Genomic DNA, 18,156 nt, shown 5'->3' on the forward strand with positions numbered 1-18,156 from the left:
TCCAACTAATGAAAACACTACGGTCTGAGATCTGAAACCTCGAATTGCGAGTTAAGTTAAAACTTAAACCTCATACCTCTTTAATTTTTTTTTGCAAAATTGCAATCTGACCTTGGACTGCTTCAAATTTTTTTGCAAAATTGCGATCCGAGGATTCTAACCTCGGACTGCTCTCTGAGTCCCTTAAACCCCGAAAACCCCCAATTTCTGTTCGTATTCTCTCTCTCAACCCCTCTCTCTCTCTCTCTCTCTCTCTCTCTCTCTATACCTTCGACTTGAATGGGAGGATCTCCAGCACATTTCTGCAATTCCATCATTATTTGATAAACCAAGTGATTTTTTTTTGTTTTTTCATACCCTATTTTAGTTAAAGTTTTTTAAGGGAAAGTTGGATTGTTAAATTGCAGGTTGCCATTCATTCAAAGGAGATAATTAGGTTTGCTAGAATGAATAATATCACCTGACATATATTAAAAAATTATGAGGGTTTGGCTTTCTTCTTTTTGACAATCGAAAATGTGGGTTTCTAGACAATGAGAAAATATCGAAAATGCTTGAATCAATTGAAAATGAGAAAAAATTATGAGGGTTTGGATTTCTTCATTTTGACAATCGAAAATGAGGGTTTTTAAACAATGAGAAAAAATCGAAAATGCTTGAATCAATCTAAATGAGAAAAAATCGAATATGAGGGTTCTTTAAACAATAAAAAAAAAAATAAAAATACTAGGGGCAATCAATAGAGCCATGAATTTCTTCATTTTGACATATGAGGGTTTTGGTTTGTTTGTTTGAATGTAGTGTAAAATCAATGGTTTTGGTGTTATATTTTCTTTTATACATGTAATTTATTTTTTAATTTAATTATTTTGTAATATGTCATGCTCAATGTGTAAAGGGAAAAGTTTATATAGAGCCTAAGCTCTAAACAATGAAATTAGAGCCTACCTCAAAAATTTCACTAGAATAGGTTGTTTTGATGCTCAAATGTCATCAAATTGATTATCTCGACATCAAGATGGATGGACATGAGCAGAAAATGGATTTCAAGTTTTGGAAATAGTGCATCTTATAACGCACATTTTGACCGTCAATTTTCAAGATTTTCATATTTTCATAGATATGCTTGATCTATACTATTTTTGAAGCTTTAAATTTTATAATTTAAGATGGAAGTATATTTTAAGGCTAATACAAAAACTTCAGTATTGAAACCATATTTCTCGATACTATTTGATGGTGGGCTCTAATTTGATTGTTTAGAGCCTCGGCTCTATACAAACCGCACCCATATGTAATTGCCCCTAGAAATTTATCGAAAATATCATGAAATCGTGAGTTAGGGTTTAATTAGAATGAAAATGTCAAAAATTCTTTGGTTTTATTTGTAATTTATCTTCTTTAACTACGCTACAATGGATTTTATGCATTTTGAAGAATTTGGGGGGACTGGGACTTTAAATTTATCTAGAATGCGTGAATCATATTTGATTTGCTGAGAATAGTGCGTTGATTTTACTATGAGAACATGAGAAAAAGTTGAATGGATGTTTTATGATTAGATAATAGTGCTTTGATTTGATTATGAAAAGGTGAAGCAAAGTTAAATGGATGGTTTAGGACTTGAGGATAGTGCTTTGATTTGTTTATGAGAACATGAAGAAAAGTTGAATGGAAAAGTTGAGAATAATGCCTTGATTTGATATTGTGACTTTGGTTTTATTTGCCATTGAAATATAACATGACCTATTTTTTCCTTGTTGATGGATGGTTTATGTAATGTTTATCTCAGGATATTTCACTTGAATTTCATGACACTTTTTGAATCCCTGTTATAAATATTGTAGTGAAAGTGAGAGCTTGAACTAATGAAAAAACAAAGAAGTGATAATGTTAAAGTTAAAGTGATAATGAAAGTTTCAAGAGGTTTTTTGGTCATTATATTTTATCGAAAATTTATTTTTTAATATATTTTATAGGTGCACCCCAATGAGAAGATAGTGCATACCAAATTTCATATTCATACAAAAAATACTTTGAGACGTCGGATCTAAGATCAAACGGTGAGTGGCTCTTTTGATCAAAATTGGATAATTGGATGGTAGAGGAAGCATATATCTTCTATGTAGTAGGGGAAGTATAGAAACCTTTCCCAAGTTATCACTATCCATTCAGTAGGTTGGACAATGAAGGAGGGAGAGTGACATGCATGATCGAGTTTATGTTAAAATCGATGGGGTCCACTCTCCCTCCATCGCTAACCAACCTATAGATTAGATGATAAGAACCCTCGTGTTGCATTATGTATCACACTCTAGATATACAAGGTATGTCAAGGGAATATGAATTAGGAAATAACAAATAAATTTATAAAATCATAACATTATCGCTTTTTTGTTTTTTTCATTAGTTCAAGCTCTCACTTTCATTACAATATTTATAACAGGGGTTCAAAAAGAGTGATGAAATTCAAGTGAAATATCCTGAGATAAACATTACATAAACCATCCATCAATAAGTAAAAAATAGGTGATGTTATATTCCAAAGTCAGTCTCAAATCAAGGCATTATTCTCAACTTTTCTATTCAACTTTTTTTCATGTTCGCATAAACAAATCGAAGCACTATTCTCAAATCCTAAACCATCCATTCAACTTTGCTTCGCCTTTTCATAATCAAATCAAAGCACTATTCTCTAATTATAAACCATCCATTCAACTTTCTCTTATGTTCTCATAATAAAAGTAAAGCACTATTCTCAGGAAATCCAATATAATTCATGCAATCTAAATAAATTTAAAGTCCCGGCCCCAAAATTCTTCAAAAACCACAAAACCCACTGTAGCACAGTTAAAGAAGATAAATTACAAATAAAATGAAAGAAAATTTGACATTTTCATGCCAATTAAACCCTAACTCATGATTTCATGATACTTTCGGTAAATTTCTAGGAGCATTTATACATTGAGCATGACATATCACAAAATAATTAAATTAAATAATAAATTACATATATAAATGAAAATATAACACTAAAACCACTGATTTTACACTACATTCAAACAAACAAAAAAATCCTCATGTCAAAATGAGGAAATTCATGCTTTGTTGATTGCCCCTAATAATTGTTTTTCTGATTTTTTATTGTTTAACAAACCCTCATGTTCGTTTTTTCTCATTTCAATTGATTCAAGCATTTTCAATTTTTTCTTATTGTTTAAAAACCCTCATTTTCGATTGTCAAAATGAAGAAATGCAAACCCTCATAATTATTTCTCATTTTCAATTGATTCAAGCATTTTCGATATTTTCTCATTGTTTAGAAAAATTTTCGATTGTCAAAAAAAGAAATCCAAACCTTCATAATTTTTTCTCATGTCAGGTGATATTATCCATTCTAGCAATCCTAATCATCGCCTTTTGAATTAATGGCAACCCCCAATTTAAGAATTCAACTTCCCCTTCAAAAACCTTTAACTAATAGGGTATGAAAAAAAAACAATTCAGCTGGTTTTTCAAATCACGACGGAATTGCAGAAATGTGCCGGAGATCCTTTCGTTCAATTTGGGGCCGGTTGACAGTATATATATATATATATATATAAGGTGCGGTTTATATAGAGCCAAGGCTCTAAACAATCAAAGTAAAGTGCACCTTCAAATAGTATTGAGAAATGTACTTTCAATACTGAAAACCTTTGTGATAGCCTTAAAATATATTTTTGTCTTTAATTATAAAATTTAAAGCTTCAAAAATATTGTAGATCAAATGGATCTATGAAAACTTGAAAATTTTGAAAATTGACGGTCCAAAAATTCGTTACAAGATGCACTATTTCCAAATCTTGGAGTCAATTGTTTTCTCATGTCCATGCATCTTGATGTCAAGATGATCAATCTGAGGATATTTGAGCATCAAAACAACGTTTTCTAGTGAAATGTTTTAGGTGGGCTCTAATTTGATTGTTTAGAACCTTGGCTCTATATAAACTTTTTCCATATATATATACACACACACACATACACATACACACACACACACACACACACACACACACACACACACACATATATATATATATATATATATATATATATATATATATATAGATGTAGATATATATATATATATATAGATATAGATATATATATACAGAGAGAGAGAGAGAGAGCGAGGTTGAGAGAGAGAATATGAACAGAAATTCGGGGTTTTCAGGTTTTAAGTGAATCAGAGAGCGGTCCGAGGTTAGAATCCTCATATCGCAATTTTGCAAGCCCGAGGTTAGAATCCTCATATTGCAAGTTTGCAAAAAAAATTAAAGCAGTCCGAGGTTTAGGTTACCAGATCGAAATTTAACTTAACTCACAATCTGAGGTTTCAGATCTCGGATCGTAGTGTTTTCATTACTTGATGGGGCGGTTTGATATCACCATCCTCAGACTGACACTATCCGAGGATTCTAACCTCGAACCGCAATTGGTATGACTTAAAAACCTTTAGCGGTCCTCGAGGATTCGAACCTCGAACCATATCGTCGGGCTCTGCCCTACCAATGGAAATTATAAAAAGAAAAATAAATAAATTTGGCTAGAAAAAAAAAAACATAGTCGGTCAAACCGACCTTAGTTGTAATATTCGCTTATAAGAGGAGCAAACCGTATTTTACGTATTTATATAGGATCCGTATGTAAGTAACTCAAAAAACTATGCTAAAATAGATCATTTACATGCTTAAAAAGATCATTTCTTAGGTTTCATATAGAAAGAACAAATTACTATGGCACTGCTATTTGTTTTTCGTTGGTTTTTATGCATCAGAAAAATTTTATTGGCTTTTTATCGTGACCATCTATTTTATTATGGTAATATTTGGAATTTCAGTGCATAAAAAATGTAAAGAGCATTTGTGAACTAAATTTCATAATTGCATGTGCCATGTAGATATACGGTTGATGCATGTGTTCATAATGCTTTATGATATACTTGTTATACTAAGTTAGGATTCGTCTTTCAATGGTAAGATTATTCTGTCAGGAACTCCTTGGAGACTGTAGATGAAATAGTTATTGTATTTTTTATGAATTTGCAGATACTAATTAGTGTTCCATTGTACAATAATGTCTTCTACATCACACATCCTTTGGTTATGTGATGGTCGTAATACTTAATAAGGAATATACTAAATCAATAAGACATTTATCTCTATCGCAGATACTAGATGTTTAGCATCATACATCCATTGGTTCTCTGATGGTCATAATACTTATAAGGAATGGACTAAATCAGTAAGTCAATCTGTCTATTGCAGGTACTAGATCTCTTTAACAGCAGCGTGGATGCATAAAATATGGACAGTGAGTGGTCAATGGAGAAAGTCCTTCAAGTCATTATTAATTGCCGATTTTGGCATGGTGATGGAAGGAATGTAGAATTCTACAATAATCTAGTAAGAGTTAGATTATGTTGGGATCCTTTTTTTTTTTCTTTTTGAAGAAATCCTCCAATTGCTTGATCTTTTAATTGATATGGACTTTTTGTCCTTTCCATCTTTGCTTTTCTCTATTTGCAAAAACATTTCAAGTTGGCCTATCATCTGTTTGGGTAGCTGGATTATTTTTTGTTGATCTCTGCACCACACAGTTGTGGCCTTCTCTTATAGATCAGATTAAGCTTAAGACTACACAAAAAGATGATGAAGATGGAGGCTTCAGTGTTACTATTTTCTCACCTCCAAGCCCTTTTGAAGGCTTGGTAGGGACACACCAACTCTTTGCAATTCATTCATGACTAGCTTTCTCACAAGATCTTCAGGTGGTTCTGATTATATAGCAAACATCTGCCTTAACAATTGCACACACCTTGGGTTACAGTTGAAACAACCATTGTTGATTTTACATAAGCTTATGATGCAGAACTTCTTTACTTCTTGCTCTTTGTGCCATGGCTCAGGGTTTTATTATGTTGTAGTCTTTGTTTCTTAATATAGTGGAAGGCAGTTTGTTATGTGAACGTGTGTTGTGTTCATTGCTTGCTTTTACTTTTAAATTGGGTCATTTTGTTCATGTCGATGAGGGAGAGAGTTTTGACATTTGTGTGTTTTCTTGTTATATTGTACATTATAGAGAGGGAGTGTGTGTTTTCGTTTGTGTTATTTCTTGTTAATATTGTACATTGGAGAGAGAGCGCATTTCTATACTGGGAGAGAAAAAGAAAGAATTTTTATTTTTTCTTGCTTGCTTTTACTTTTAAATGGGTCTTTGTATAGCCATTTGCTCATGTCGACTAGAGAGAGTTTACATTTGTGTTTTTTTTTGTTATAGTACGTTATAGAGAAAGAGAGTGGGTGTGTGTTTTTGTTTATGTTTTTTATTATTATTAAGACAAAGTATAGGATGAGACCATTTACCTTTGGTAAAAGGTGGTCACATTAATCTTGACTATTGGATGTGAAATTGGTTGGCTGCAATTATTCCACTGACCAAGCTCAAACTTCAAAAGAAACTTTCTCGAACTTTGTGACACATCCAAGCTATCAAATTTCACATCAGATAGTTGTAAGTAATTCTGACTGCCTTGTATGAAAGATAAATGGTTTCATTGTATACAATCCCTATTATTAATGTACATTATAGAGAGAGAGAAATCTCCTTTGCAGTTTTTCTTATTATTGTACGTTGTATTTTGTCGAGAGATAGAGAGATCTTCTTTGAAAAAAGAAAAAAATGAAATGAAAAGTAAAAAGCCAAATGGGCCAGGCTGAGCTTCTTTGAAGATTTTTGGGTAGGCTGTCTGGCTCGGCCCAGAAAATATATTTCGGGCCCAGTCGTGTTGGGCCTATGGGATTAACATCGTGTCGTGTCAACCTTTGGCAGCCCTACCTCCATTGCTTTGACATCGCCAAGTACGAGGCCTTAATAACTAGACTTGAGAATGCCGCTGAACTTCGATTCTAAATATTGTGGGTTATTGGGAACTCTCTTCAAGTAATAAATAAGCCAAGCTCAAAGAACATGGAAAGTAAGAGAATAAAAATTGATATCTTTTCGAGAAAGAGTGGAGAAATTGGCAAAATACTTTGAATATGTAACTTTCCAACATGTTGCAAGGTTAAGCAATAGATTTGCCGACACCATAGCTACCTTGGCTTTGATGGTTAATGGTACGTTGGGAGTTAGTATAAAGCCATTATGCATCAGGCATACCTGAAGTGATTCATGATAAGATATAACAAAGTTTTATGTTGACTGTCTATTTAACACATCCTACTTCTTTTACTTAAGCTTGGGATGGGTTAAAGAAATCTCAATGTCTTCACCCTTATTACACCAACTCCCATTACAAATATACAATTCAAAAATCACAATTAATATGAAAACTTATTAGAACTCGGAAAATGAATGTCAGAGTTTGTGCTCAGATCCAGTTGGTCTCACGGCATTTAGAGAGACTAGTAGATAAAGCTTAAGCAGAATTACAAAAAGGCTTAGGCAAAAATACAAACCAAAAATTCAAAATTCAAAATTCAAAACCACAACAGCATACAAACATTTAAGGTAATGTCAACCTTCGTGCTAGGACTAACTTGTGATACATCAAATTTCACCAACCACTCAAATGCATCTCCAAAAACATCATCCAACATCTTTATTAGGCATGTATAAGAATTGAAATATTGCAATTTGATTACATTATGAATAATGCTAATTACTAAATGAAAGACTTCCACTAGCTTGCTGCCGTCACAAACCTATGTAGACTGCAAACTGGAATGCTTGTACGCTACATATTGTAGTATAAGATCATTTCAGGTTATTTTTATTCGTAAATGACTTGAATAATGTTCATCAAATGTCTTTTCGGAGACATCCGATAAAATTGGAACGATACAGAGAATATTAGCATAGCTCTTGCGCGAGGATGAAATGCACAAATCGAGAAATAGTCCAAATTTGTAAGGCATCGGGTTTGGGTCAAAACGGTAGAGGTCGGGTTTTCATAGCACAATTTTTCAAGTTCCATTCCTATGTAACTTTGTTGGAAAAAAAAAACAATAATGCACGTCAAATGGCCTCATTTGGACACGACCACAATGAAGGTAGAGCCCCTTAGGTAGGTCCCTTTGTTATGGTAGCTCATTCCCTGTCTCCAGGATTTTCAGGAGTTTGCTCCTCAACTGGCCTCCTGGGATTGAGCTCTTTCTCTCCTCACAAGTGGCGAACCTGATGGACGGGGAGACCAAGCCTGTCAGAGATAGGGACCAAGTATATAAGAAATCTTTTGATGGGGTCCTCTTGGGATGTATATAAATCATCCGGAAGTTGACAAAATACTTTGAGAATTACACAATGAGAGAGGACCTTGGGGCAGCAGCCTTAGCCCAAAAGATTCAGGCATCAAGGATACCACTGATATATATATATATATATATATATATATATATATATATATATATATATATATATGAAGCAGTTTTTTATAGAACCGAGATTCTAAACAATCAAATTAGAGCCCACCTCAAAAATTTCACTAGAGGAAGTCATTTTGATGCCCAAATACCCTCAATTGATCATTTCGACATCAAGAAGCATGGACATGAGAAAAAAAATGTATTTCAAGTTTTGTAAATAATGCATCTTGTAATGCATTTAAGACCATCAATTTTTAATATTTTCAAGTTTTCATAGATCTTACATAATTTTTTAAGCTTTAAATTTTATAATTAGAGATAAAAATATAGTTTAAAGCTATCACAAAGATTTTCTATAGTGAAACCATATTTCTCGACACTATTTGAAGGAGGGTTTTATCTTGATTGTCTAGAGCCTCGGCTCTATACAAACCACACCTATATATATATATATATATATATATATATATATATATATATATATATATATATATATATATATATATATATATATATATATATATATATATATATATTAGAGTTCTTTTAAAAATACCCAACTAGAGCCCTAAAACCGAATCGGCCAGTGCCCGGTTCCAATTTGACCGACCGATTTCGAGTTGGGCTGGCTGAGTTTGTGAATATTGCCTTAACATTGTAGAAAGTGCCCATGAGTTCATTAATAGTCTTCACTACTTAGATAGGGGCCTCGCATAAGATTAGCACATCATCGGGTATATATCAGGTGAGTAAGTACATAATCACATCCTAAGGGGATTGCCTTAGGGAGGAGTTATTGAATACCGCCATATCAATTTGGAAGCCTAAAAAATCCATCACCAACAGGAAGAGATACATGGATAGAAGGTCACCGTGTCAAGGACCCCTCTTAACCTTGAAATAACCTTTAGGTATGCCATTGTATAAGATAGAGAAGCAAGGGGTAGTGATATAATGTGAAACCAATTTATGTAAATTGAAGGGAATCACAATGCAACAAGCCTTTTAATATCCTAAGAGACCCATTTGTAAGCACTAATTAAGTCAAGTTGTAAGCACATTTTTCGTCTCGTCATTGTATTATAGCACATAGATATGAGTCCTTTAGCCATGAGTAGGTTGTCCGTGATGAGTCTTCCTTTAAAGAAAGCAAATTGGCACCGGTGGATTAAGTCAGTTAAGACCCTTCTCAGCCTGTTTGCAACAAATTTGCTTATTATCCTATAGAACCTGTTTGCAACAAATGCAACATGGTCCATTGCGACTGAAATCCTTCATGTGGCTTGGAGATTTTGTTTTTAGTATCAAATATATGAAAGTAGAATTAATCTTTTTTAAGAATTTTACCCTCTTGAGACAATCATTCAACACAAAGAAAACATCCTTTCTAAATGACATCCTAGTTGAACTTGTAAAATTCCATGCCAAGGACCGGAAGGTTGCTTTTCACTTCCCAAATGCATTTTTTATTTCCTCGAGCATGACATCTTTCCAGAGTTCTTCCTTTTGTAGATTTGTTACATTGGTCTCCATGAGATTGTCATGTGCCAAATTGACCAAAATCTCTCAAGTCATAGTCTTATGGTGCTAAGAGCTTCTCAAAAATGGAAATGATATGCATCTCTAGGATATTAGCAACAGTTATTTGGCTAACCAAGGAATCTTTTAGGTATGTGATCCTATCATTTCTCTGCCCTATAATTGTGGATGGATGAAGAAACATAGTGTTAGCATCCACATCCTTCAGCCAGGTTTCCCTTGATTTTCTCTCCTCTCGTAGCAGAAGTTGTTACAAGTTTGAAGTGCAAGCCCTTGTTGGATTTGGTGCTATCCAAAACCATCCACATAAGGAAATCCTATATTACGTAGAATTGAGATATTTCCTTATATATATCGCTTGGTCTTTCGATATATATGTAAGATCTATAGGAAGTTTCCAATTTAGTATGGAAATCTAAACTTATATTTATGTGTGTGAGAATTTTTGTATCCTATTTGGGTCATCATATGAGAATGGTGGTTCCTCTAGAGAGAGAGGAGAAATGCCTCATGTACATAAGATGCAATGTTTCTTTTTTGAAAGAAAAGAGCTTCCTATGGAAAGAAACATTGTGATGATGCCTCTTGTAGACTCCTGAAGATTGATATACTTGTTTATTGTAGAGAAGCGGTTTCTATTGAGATTTTGGGTTATTTCCCATTTTAGTTAGAGATAGTCAGTTTCTCGTTGCTCTCACTTCTCAATCTGGTGTTGTCAGTAATGGTTGCCAAAAGTAAAAATAAGGAAAGAAGAGTGGTTTAAAAGGGGTTTGCTCAACTCAATTTTTTGTCGAAGGTTATAGAGGTAACTCTATATTCCAAAACCTTTGATGTAGCTTTCATTGGTATCGTAGATTTTAGTTTGTCATGCCTGTGGATGTAGCCCTCCTGGGTAAACCACGTAAATATTTGTGTTTTTGTCATATGTGTTTAATGTTTTATTTCTCATACTTTATTTGCCAAAAATCAACCCATTGGGTTTAGAGCTTCCACGCACAACAAGTGGTATCAGAGCCTGGTTTAGGGTTTTCAGTATGGCACCAAAGATTTCGAATGCAAGGTTCAAAGTAGAGAAATTTGATGGCAAGTATTATTTTTCAGCAAAAATGATGTAGAAATTTATTTGGAAAAAAATAAAGAATTTATGAAGTTGTTCAATGGATGTTGACATGATGAGCAGGTGATTTTGATATTAAGGTGGAAATTGTTGGATTTGGTGCTATCCAAAATCACCAACATAAAGAAATCCCATGTTATGCAGGATTGAGATATTTCCTTATTATGTGATATTGATATTGATATTTGATAAATTTTCTAAATAAAATAGAAATCCAAAAAGGATTAGAACTATTGGATATATCTCTAGGTCTTTTGAGATATATGTAAGATCTATAGGAAGTTTCCTATTTAGTATGGACTTATATATATATATATATATATATATATATATATATATATATATATATATATATATATATATATATATATATATATATATATATATATATATATATATATATATATATGATGAAAGTGCAGAGAATTTGTGTGCCCTATTTGGATCACCGTATGATAATGGTGTTCATGAAGGTTTTCTCTAAGTGGGAAGAGAGCTTCTTATGGAGAGAAACATTATGATATTGCCTCTTGTAGACTCCTGAAGATTGAGATACTTGTTTCTTATAGATAAGCGGTTTCCATAGAGATTTTAGGTTGTTTCCCTTTCTAATTAGAGAGAAAGTCAGTTTCTCGCTGCTCTCACGTCTCTATCTAGTGTTGTCAGTAATAGTTGCCAGAAGTAAAGAGAATGAAGGAAGAGTGGTTTAAAAGGGGTTTGCTCGACTCAATTTTTTGTCGGGGTTATCAAGGTAACTTTATGTTCCAAAATCTGAGCCTGGTTTGAGGTTTTCGGTATGACAGTAAAGGTTTCAAATGCAAAGTTCGAGGTAGAGAAATTTGATGGCAATCACTATTTTTCAGCAAGAATGATGTAAGAATTCTACGCACCACAACAAGTGGTATTAGAGCTTAGTTTGGGGTTTTCGGTATAGCAGTAAAGGTTTCGAATGCAAGGTTCTAGGTGGAGAAATTTGATGGCAATCACTATTTTTCAACAAGAATGATGTAGAAATTTATTTGGCAAAAGATAAAGAATTTATAAAGCTATCCAATAGATGTTGGCATGGTGAGCAGGAGATTTTGATATCAAGGTGGAGATTGTTGGATTTGGTACTATCCAAAATCACCCACATAAGGAAATCCCATATTATGTGGAATTGAGATATTTATATATTATGTGACATTGATATTGATATTTGATAAGTTTAATAAATGAAATAGAAATCCAAAAAGGATTAGAAATATTGGATATATCTCTTAGTCTTTTGAGATATATGTAATATCTATAGAAAGTTTCCTATTAATATGAACTTAATATATATATATATATATATATATATATATATATATATATATATATATATATATATATATATGGAAAACACTATGCAACGCCTATAGGAAAAAATGAACAGTGACTTCGCCTACTCCCATCACCGTCCAAAGTTCATTGCATGATCACAATTATCCGGTAGTGTTTTATTTTTACAAATCAAAATGACCTAAAATTTGGATTGTGTATTCATCAAAAATAGGGGAATCTTCAAAAAATATATAAAAATATATTTTATATGAAACAAATGACCAAAATACCCCTAAAAAGTTTCGACAATATTTTAATCAATTAGTTTTACGGATAATTTTTTTAATATTTTTATTAGATGCGCCTCAGTAAGATGTACATACTCTTCATATTTTAAGTCATTCCAATTTGTAGAAAAAAAATGAAAAATAAAATACTACCTAGCAATCGTGACCGCGCGATGAAATTTGAGTGGTGATGAGGGTAGGCGAAATCACTATTCATTTTCACCTATAGGTGTTGGGAAGACTATATATATATATATATAATGAATGTGCAGAGAATTTGTGTGTCTTATTTGGATCACCATGTACGAATAAAGGTTCCTCTTAAGAGTGAGGGGGGCAGGGCCTCGTGTGCATAAGATACAAGGTTTCCTCTTAGATAAGAAAGCTTCCTATGGAGAGAAGCATTGTGATGATGTCTTTTTGTAGGCTCGTGAAGATTGAGATGCTTATTTCTTATAGAGAAGCGGTTCTCATAGAGATTTTAGGTTGTTTTCCCTTTTAGTTAAAGAGAAGTCAGTTTATCATTCCTATTGCATCTCTATCTGGTGTTATTAGTAATGATTGTCAGAAGTAAAGAGTAGGAAGGGAGAGTGGTTTAAAACGGGTTTGTTCGATTCGATTTTTTCTCAAGGAATTTAGATGTAACTCTATATTCCAAAATCTTTAATGTAACTTTCAATGGTATAGTGGATTTCAGTTTTATGCACCCGTGGATGCAGCCCTCTTGAGTGAACCAAGTAAATCTTTGTGTTCTTGTCCTATGTGTTTCATATTTTATTTATCATACTTTATTTGTCAAAACTCAATACATTTGGTTTAGGGCTTTCGTGCACGACAACCCTCTCTTCTTGCAAAAGTAAATTATTCGAAGGGTCCAAATGGATTAGATCATGCCATTTTCAAACCCTTGCTCATGTACTTTTGATTTTTTTCACTGAAATGCCTGAAAGTTGATTTATTCCACCTGTCAAGATCAACCCGAATGTCAACTTTTCCACAAATCTATACATGGCGTTACACCGATCCTTCCTGTCCATGGGTCTTTAATTGTGTCAATGAAGTTTGGAAACATATGCCATGCCCCATATATCTGAAGAGTTTGGGACCTGAAGGAGCTAAAGATGAAGGTTGAACCATTAATGGATAGTCCTCAAAAGTATCCCAAGGGAGAAGTTCCACCATTGATACATGGAATGAGTTCACCACTGTAGGTCCACAAGAGCACAGTCTAAACGTTAACGGATGTGTCTACTATCCCTTTTATCGTTTGACCATGAGAACCAACCCTTGACGAACCCAAATCAATTAACTCGTACTCGACTAAGGTTTTTGCCTAACTTTCATAGTCTGCATATAGCTCATTTCTACCACCGAACTTTACAGAACCATCCACTAGTGTATTAAAGTCTTTTGGACTTTTTTCCTCATTTCCACTTTCATAATCTGAAGAAGAATTTAATAATCTGATGCATGATTATAATCTAAATCTGTTACCACCCGAAATGGAAGATATACTCCCAAAAGTGATAGACGATCCACAAACTTCCAATAACTGTAATATGTTAAGAAAAATACAAGATTATAAATATGTCAACCTCCTGAATAAAGTAATAACCCAAAGATGGTTTACCATCATAAAAATAGTGGTCCAAAAAGTGTTTACTTTTCAAACTACTGCTATTATCGATTCTAGAGCCGATCTAAACTGTATAAATGGAGGACTAGTTCCAACCAAATATTTTAGCAAAACAACACAGGTTTTGAACATTGCTGATGGTAGTAAAATGATAATATAAACTATCTGATGCAACAGTTTGCAATAATGGCGCATGCTTTAAATTTCCTTTTATAATGGTTAAAGGATTAAGCCAACCTGTGATACTTCGAACTCCCTTCTTAAACATGCTTTACCCCATTAGAATTGATAATACTGGGATAAAAGCTGATATTGAAGGATATGAAGTAAAATTTGACTTCATTGATAAACCAATAATTCATGAAATAAATAGCATCAAAAATAAGATTTCTACGAAAGAAGATTTCTCTTTCATTTTAAAGAAGAGGTTAAGTATAAGACTATTGATGAAAAATTAACATCTCCACAAATACAAAATAAAATTAATAACTTCAAAACGATACTTGAAAAAGAAGTTTGTGCAGAAATCCCTAACACTTTTTGGAATAGAAAGCAACACATTGTGAAACTTCCTTATGAACCAGGCTTTAACGAACAGAAAATTCCAACTAAAGCCAGACCAATACAAATGAATAGCAGACTCCTAGAAATTTGTAAAATCGAAATACAATAACTTCTTGACAAAAAACTAATTAAGAAAAGTTCTTCACCCTGGAGTTGTGGAGCTTTTTATGTAGAAAAAGCTTCGGAGATTGAAAGGGGAGCCCCACGCCTTATTATAAATTATAAACACTTGAATAAGGTTTTGAGATGGATTTGCTACCCTATTCCAAATAAAAGGGATCTCCTTGATAGATTAGTCAATGCCTGTATTTTTTCAAAGTTTGATTTATAATCAGGATATTGGCAAATTCAAATTTTCGAAAAAGATAAATATAAAATAGCATTTAATGTTCCTTTCGGGCATTTTGAATGGAATGTAATGCCTTTTAGGTTAAAAAATGCCCCTTCAGAATTTCAAAATATTATGAATGATATTTTTAATCCATATACTAAGTTCATTGTTTTCTATATTGATGATGTCCTCGTATCTTATGATAATGTTGACCAACATTGGAGACATTTAAAAATATTTTTTAAAGCTATAAAAAATGTCGGACTAGTTGTTTCTGCTAGGAAAATAAACCTTTTTAAAACAACAATTAGGTTATTTGGGCATAATATCTTTCAAGGAAGGATAATTCCTATTGATAGAGCAATTGATTTTGCTTTCAGATTCCCCGAAATCATAAAAGATAAAAAAGAATTACAAAGATTTTTAGGATATCTAAATTATATTTCAAATTTTTATAAAGATTTATCTTAAGATGCTAAACCTTTATTCCAAAGACTAAAAGATAATTCTCCAGATGAGAAAATTAAAACAAAAGGCCAAAGAATTACTTTGTTTAGCTCGATCCAATTCGACAGCTTTTAAAATTATAGAAACCGATGCTTTCGAAATAGGATTAGGAGGTATCCTTAAACAAAAAATCCTAGATGAGGAACAACTTATACACTTTACCTCTAAAGCCTGGAATCCGGCACAACAAAAGTATTCTACTATTAAAAAGGAGGTCTTAGCAATAATACATTGTGTCACGAAATTTCAAAGTGACCTGCTTAGCAAAATATTGCAAATCAGCCAAAGACATTTTAGAAAAAGATGTCAAAAATCTCGTTGCCAAGCAGATTTTCACTCGATGGCAAGGTATTCTTTCCGCTTTTGATTTTGATATTGAACATATTCAAGGGAAAAATAATCATCTTCTTGACTTTTTGACTAGAGAATTTTGCAGGGAGGGAAGGAGAAGCCAATAGCCGAGAATACAGCCGATGGATATAGACCCTAGCTCAAGAAAATGCCTGACTTTATATAATAGCTCAGGAAAACACCTGGCTACAAATAGTTCTAGCCCAGTAAAATCCCTGGCATCCTCATCAAATCCAAATGCTTTAATAAGAAAGCAAGCTCAAGAGATTCAAATATATGCTCAACAGTCCCCTTTGAGCTCTAATAGTCCAAATCCTGATAGAATTTCGTTTCTTGATACAGCTTATATCCCGCTGATCATTATAAATCCAACAACCTAGAATACAGCTGATGGATATAGTCCCTAGCTTAGGAAAAGGCCTGACTTTATATAATAACTCAGGAAAACACCTGGCTACAAATAGTTCTAGCCCAGGAAAATCCCTGGCGTCCTTATCAAATCCAAATGTTTTAATAAGAAGCAAGCTCGAGAGATTCAAATATCTCTTCAATAGTCCCCTTTGAGCTCTAATAGTCCAAATCTTGATAGAACTTCATTTCTTGATACAGCTTATATCCCGCTGACCATAGTAGATAATGAACACAGGGAAAAAGACCCTACTGAATTAGCCGCTACATAGCTGTGCCATTATCTACATCCTAATATGAGAGAAAGATGTAGAGAATGGTATGAAGCTATTTTAATGGAAACCAGTACACCACTATAGAAACAATGACTTGAAAATAGCATATTCAAAATTTCAAATATATAAAATTATCTCTTATAATGACTGGGGCCTGAATCCCTTAAAACCAAGGGCATTAATTACCAAAGGATTTAAAATCAAATCCTATCATTATTTTGAATATATTAAGGCATGGGACAAAATCTTTGCCTACCGAATGCAAAAAATACGCACAACTGGTATGTGCAGTTTAAAAGAACCAAGCTAATAGAATTTCTAAACTAGTTTAAAAGTTGGTTCCTGTTATGAGGATCATTAAGCCAAATACTTCTAGAAAAATTTCAAATATCACAGAGAAAATTCTCTGAATATAATAAAGCTAGTCTAAAACGAGACTATCACATATATTTCATGGCTCTATATTAGATTCCCTGGATTTTAAAATGGTCCTACCAAATTTCTGATGATGATTTAGACCGGTGGGATTATATTCCAGAACTATAAAGACAAATTTCAATTAAATGGTGGGACAATTATAAGAATGATTCTCTAGATCTTGACATGAAAGAAAAGGCATCTTACATTGTCGGTGTGAACTTAAGAACGTTTGGAGTCTGCCCTCCCCTCTTTTATAAAAGGACGACCAGGCCTTAGAAGTAAGCACCTTGGGATTTCTTTCATAATATCATAGCTAGGATTTTAATACTTTGTAAGTAAGTGCTTTCTGAGTTATTGTTGTAAGTTTGAGTGATTACTGTGAGTACTTCAAGTCTGTTTTCTGCCTCTCACATCTGCTTTGAGCTTTCATGTAAGTGCCTATCTCTGTTTTGCTTCTGTAAATCTTGTACTTCTGTTTCTATTTTTATAAATCATTGTTATTATGTATGAATGTTACTCTTTCTTCTTTATGAATTTTATTTATTCCTTTTCTGCTATTATGGTATCAGAGCTAGTTTATTCAGTAGAAAACTGAACCAATTTGTACATTTTATCATGTTAACATACCTAAAGTCGTTGTAACCTAAAGACCACCATGAGCCAGAAAGGCCGTAAGGTACAGGGACTGTTTTCGGTTGACTCAGGAAAAGAAGACTAAGATGATAAAATGGCAAATTTGTTTAGAACTCTATTGAATAGAACGGCTTCTAGTAGTTCTAGTCATAATACTCTACGAGTAAATAACAGAGAAGAAATAATAATAGATAATCTTGAGAAACAATTGCAAAACTGGAATATCCCAAAGGTCCCCACAAATGATATTTATAAAAAAGGAACATTTGAGTTTAAAAGCAGTTTTTCAATAAAAACGATGTATTTTATTCCAGACTACTATCTAGAGAAGATAATAAAGCTGACCATTGGAAAGAAAAATTCATTGCTGGACTT

General features: G+C 33.1%; 1 long non-coding RNA gene and 1 other non-coding gene across 30 annotated transcripts in view; both read left to right on the top strand.

The window, feature by feature from the left end:
* The window catches only part of LOC105420735 (uncharacterized), a 154,462-nt gene that overhangs the window by 47,370 nt on the left and 88,936 nt on the right, over positions 1-18,156 (top strand). For 23 of the 29 annotated variants that reach the window (XR_016050934.1, XR_016050933.1, XR_016050935.1 and 20 more), the window contains one exon: positions 5,310-5,447. The exons of 1 other annotated variant lie outside the window; for it this stretch is intronic. This is a non-coding gene — a long non-coding RNA (uncharacterized LOC105420735). Of the gene's footprint in view, positions 1-1,979; positions 2,064-5,309; positions 6,005-18,156 lie in introns of those variants that run through there. 5 more of the 29 variants (XR_016050936.1, XR_016050940.1, XR_016050938.1 and 2 more) reach the window with 2 other exon arrangements.
* Positions 7,852-7,954, top strand: LOC148782800 (U6 spliceosomal RNA). The gene has a single exon (XR_016053145.1). It is a non-coding gene; the product is annotated as a U6 spliceosomal RNA (small nuclear RNA).

Source organism: Amborella trichopoda, chromosome 3 (assembly GCF_054954075.1).
Source record: "Amborella trichopoda isolate Santa Cruz 75 chromosome 3, AtrichopodaSantaCruz75HAP2 v2.0, whole genome shotgun sequence".
Taxonomy (NCBI): Eukaryota; Viridiplantae; Streptophyta; class Magnoliopsida; order Amborellales; family Amborellaceae; genus Amborella; species Amborella trichopoda.